Source organism: Cebus imitator, unplaced genomic scaffold (assembly GCF_001604975.1).
Source record: "Cebus imitator isolate Cc_AM_T3 unplaced genomic scaffold, Cebus_imitator-1.0 Scaffold368, whole genome shotgun sequence".
NCBI classification, from domain to species: Eukaryota; Metazoa; Chordata; class Mammalia; order Primates; family Cebidae; genus Cebus; species Cebus imitator.
This window is the reverse complement of record NW_016107683.1, coordinates 21,729-26,827: the sequence shown is the minus strand read 5'-3', so window position 1 is coordinate 26,827 and position 5,099 is coordinate 21,729.

The window sequence follows — 5,099 nt, the reverse complement described above, 5'->3', positions numbered from 1 at the left end:
GAACTTGGGAGGTGGAGGTTGCAGTGAGCTGACATTGCGTCACTGCACTCCAGCCTGGGGAACAGAGCAAGACTCTGTTGTCTTCAAAAATAAAAAAGTAAAGAGAAATTCAGGTGCAGGTGTAGAGTGCATTAGCACGAGCAGGGGTGCTGTGGTGGTGGTGAAGGTGGTCAGGAAAGGCCTCTCTGTGAAGGTGATAGACATGAGGGCTGAGCCTGGGGACTCCTGGGGAGAGCAGCACTGCAGGGATCTAGGTGTTTGTGCCATTTGTGGTCCTTTTGTTTTATTTTGTTTTTGAGACAATCTTGCTCTGTCACCCAGGCTGGAGTGAAGTGGCACAATCTCAGCTCACTGTGATGTCCACCACCTGGGTTCAAGCCACCTCAGCCTCCCAAAGAGCTGGGATGACAGGCGTGAGTCACTGCACCTGGCCTATGCATCAACATAAAGTTTAAAGTCTTCTGAAAGCTGTGCTTTGGGAAGAGTGTTCTGACAGCCATCGGAAATGAATGACAGAATGGCAGGTCAAGGACAAGGATCAGTGACAGGGTGGCTGTGGACATCAGCTGGCCAGCAGCAGGGAAGCCACTCAGACCCCGGATTCTACTTTTGCAGCCCACCTGCACCTGAACCCTCGTCCCCGCATGTAGAAGCCTGGAACTCTCAGAACAGCAGACCTCATCAGCCGCTGCCACCTTCACCAGAATGATGTGATTAATTCATTCACACAGAAGACAGCAGGAACTCTGAGAGAACAGGATCCAAAATGTGTGGGTTTTGATGGACAGGGTGGTAGGATCTGGGAGGCTCCACCTACCTCACCACCATCCCCCACACTCCTTCCCCAGTCCTGCTCAGCATAGAGACTAGAGTGACATCACCAGAAATGGAGACGCTTGGAAGGACACCAGCGACACGGAGAAGAGGAGGCCGGAGGTCCGCAAGGCGCCCAGCTCCTGGCCTTGGATGCCCAGGACTCTGTCCAGAAAGGCTCCCTCCCAGCCATGGAACTTGATGGTCCTCGAGTTCCTGAGGATGGAGCTGGTAAGCCAGGCCCACGAGTCCTTCTGCTCATTTGCTCTCCTGGGATTGGAGGGAAGAGAGAGATGAAGACACGGCTGGTCCAGAATTCTCCCCTACAGCCTGACAGTCACCCTGCAGCAAATACCACTGATCTCACCAAGTTCGTCCCAAAGCTGTCTGCCTCTTCACATCTTTGACCCTCAGTCCTGATCCATCCACCATCATCCTGTGCCTGGACTCCTGCAGGAGCTGACCCGGGACCACTACTCTGGGGAGGCAGCTTCTGATGCCTGGAGAACAGAGGCTGCCCCTGAGACCACCTGTGGATGGCACCATTAGGAAAGCTACCTGGAGGTGAGTAATGCCTGAGCTATACCTTTTTTTTTTTCTTTCACATTTTTGGTGGAGTTAGGGGGATCTCACTATGTTGCCCAGGTTGGCCTCAAGCTCTTGAACTCAAGTGATCCTCTGCCCCCGGCTTTCTAAAGTGCTGGGATTACAGCGTGTGCTAAACATTAAATGACCAGGAGGTGGGTGCTGGGCAGGCAGAGGATAGGGGGATATAGCCAGGAAGAGGGAGGGGATGCTTTGAGACAGAGGGCAGCAAAAACCCAGGCACCGGGAGCAGCATGACTCGGAGGACACTCAGTGTGGCCAGAGGAGTGCGTGGGCAGGGTCACTTGGCACTTTAGGGTCAGGCAGGCGTTTGGGGTCTCCCGTGCTTCACCGAGGGAGAGGGGCATCATCAGAAGGCAGCTGCCTGGAGAAGGTTTTTTATTTTTTGAGATGGAGTCTTGCTCTGTTACTAGGCTGGAGTGCAGTGGCATGATCTTGGCTCACTGTAAACTTTGCCTCCCGTGTTCAAGTGATTCTCCTGCCTGAGATTCTACAGTAACTAGGATTATAGGTGCCTGCCACCATGCTCAGCTAATCTTTGTATTTCTTAATAGAGATGGCATTTTGCCATTTTGGCCAGGCTGTTTTGGAACTCCTGACCTCAGGTGATCCACCTGCCTCTACCTCCCAAAGTGCTGGGATTACAGGTATGAGCCACCATGCCTGAAGGAGGCCACGCAGAGGCTGGAGAAACAGTCCAAGTGACAGATGGATATTGGGACAGTTGGGACTAGAGAGGAAATAAGTTCCTTTCCTCCATCCCCCTTCCCTCCCTCCCTCTCTCCCACCTTTCTTTCCTTTCTTCCCTACTCCTTTCTTCCGCTCTCCTGCCCTTTTGTTCTTCCCTTGCCTTTTTCCCCTCCCTCCTCCCTTTCTTCCTTCCCTCCCTCATGCCTTCTCTTCCTCTTTCAACTCTTTCCTTCCCTCCACCTGCCCTTCCCTTTCCTATCTTTCCTTCCCTCCCTCCTTTTCACTCCTCCCTTCCCTCCTTCCTTCCTTAGTTCTCAAACACTGATCCAGCACCTTCTGCATGCTGAGCACTAACTAGTTACTGAGTCTGCCACAGGGAGTGGCCCGTGCTGCTGCGGAGCTTCCAGTCTAAGGAGAGCGAGGCCATCAGCCCCTGCCAGGCGCTTCCTGCAGGGCTCTTTAGGAAGTGGGAAGTGCTGGGGAAAAGCAAAAACGAACCCAGGACAGGCCAAGGAAGGGAGCTGCTGGTAGGAGAGGGATGAGTGGGCCATGTCCTTGCTGGACAGTGGTGAGGGAGGTGGCCTTGACTGCAGGGGATGCTGGAGGGGACAAGGGTCTTCTGGAGTGAGAGTGGTCCTGGGTGGAGGAAATAGCTAAAGCAGATGCCTGGAGAGATGTGTGAACATCAGGCAGGTGTGAGGATGGGGAAGAGGGGTAGGTGGGAAAGGGAGGGAGACGGGTGGAAGGTGAGGCTGGAGGCAATGAGGCAGCTCAGGGTGAGTCTGCTGGCTCAGACCGAGGAAAATGGGGCTGCTGAGGGTCTGAGCAGAAGAGGGTGCAATGGATTCAGCTCACACAGGTCTCCTGTGGCTGGAAGTGGAGAGAGGCTGGGGCAGAAGTAGGGAGTGAGCCAGGACCTTGCTGCTGGATGCATTTTCAAGGTGATGTCAAGCAAATCTGCTGACTGATGGAGTGCAGGAGAAAAAGGCATTGATGTGACCCAGGGCCTGGGGCCTGAACACTGGAGAGAGGAGCCGCCATCCACTGTGATGGGGAAGGAGCGGGGCAGGTCTACACAATGGGCAACTCGCAGAGACAAGAACAAAGCCAGACCCGCCGGCTCCCACTCAGCTCTCCCCTCCCCATCGCCCACACCAGGGCCTTTGTCTTCCTCCCTACTTCCTGCCTGGTCCGTCCCTTTCCCAAAAGCCGAACCTGACCGTGATTCCTCTACTTGGTGATGAAGAAATTCAGAGGGAGGAGGCTCAGGAAGACAGCGATGGTGGAGGGACCCAGGAGCTGGGGACAGAGGGGACAGAATGTCAGGAGATCCTGAGGAGCCCAGCTGCCAGAGGCATGGGAACCACAGCAATTCCATCTTGAATAGGAGCTGGGTAAAAGGAGGCTGAGACCTACTGGACTGCATTTCCAGGTGGTGAAGACATTCTAAGTCACAGGGTGAGACAGGAGGTCAGCACAGGATACATGTCACGGAGACCTTGCCAGTAAAACAGGTTACAGTAAAGAAGCCAGTCCAAAACCCACCAAAACCAAGATGGCCAGGAGAGTGACCTGGTCATCCTCACTGCTACATTGCCACCAGCGCCATGACAATTTACAAACGCCATGGCAACATCAGAAAGTTGCCCTATATAATCTAAAAAAGGGGAGCCATGAATAATCTACCCCTTGTTCAGCATGTCATGGAGATATAACCCTAAAGATGGGCACCAGCGCCCTCTGGGCTGCTCTATGGAGTAACCATTCTATCTTTACTTTCCTAAAAAACTTGCTTTTTCAGGAAAGAATAAACTTGCTCTGTGGCTCACACCTGTAATCCCAGCACTTTGGGAGGCTGAGGCAGGCAGATCACCTGAGGTCAAGAGTTTGAGATCAGCCTGGCCAACATGGTGAAATCCCATCTCTACTAGAAATATAAAAATTAGCCAGGTGTGGTGGCAAGCACCTGCGATCCCAGCTACTCAGGAGGCTGAAGCAGGAAAATCACTTGAACCTGGGAGGCGTAGGTTGTAGTGAGCCAAGATCACACCACTGCCCTCTATCTAGGCTGGGCAACAGAGTGAGAGTCCATCTCAAAATAAATAAATAAATAAAAAATATTTTTAAAAAACCCAACCAAAAAACGAGATCCAAGTACTCTCCCTTGGGGTCTGGATAGGGTCCCCTTTCCTGGAACACAGCTGCAGATCCTGAAGAGGGTCAGACTTGGATCCCAAGATGGGGAGTCGGGGAATGTGATAAGGGCAGCCACCAGGTCCCAGGGATCTGGGCTCATGGGGGTCTGCTAGTTCAGGAGGCACCTGCTGAAGATGGGTTCCTTCAATGTCAGGGAGGGGAATGGCCCACTTACATGATGCGGAGAGAGTCATATTCAAGACACAACATGCACACACAGAAGTAGGACTGGGGGGTGTTCCTGGCCACAACAGTGAAGTTGAGACCACTGGAATCAGGAATGTGTTCAAATCCTGACTCTGACGATTGTGAGGGTGGCCTTGGGGCAAGTCACCTCCCTAATGTGCAATTCCCTTGTCTGCAAAATGGGAACAGAATTGTCCTCATTTTGCATGTTTGCTTATTACATTTAAGTATTTTCCTAATCTTCATTTCGCCCTCATGAGGGTTGTCAGACTTAGCAAATTGTCATACAGATGCACAGTTACCTTTGAAGACAAAGAGTGAATAAGATTTTAGTTTAAACCTCGTGCATTATTTGGGACATACACTGAGAGTCCGAAACTCACACTTCACTGGATGTCCTGTGTTTTCTTTGAGAACCCTACTCCCCACCAGCATGGTGCTTTTGGGATAGTGGTATTCCTTCTCTCAGCTTTGGTTTCTATTTCTGGAAAATGTGTAAGTGAGGGGTAGAATAAATGATTTTTAAGTTGCTGTGACTTTCTGAGAGTCCTTCACAGGTTACTTGAACCCATTCTCTCACCAAGCCCCACCCCAACTCCAGTCTGCAT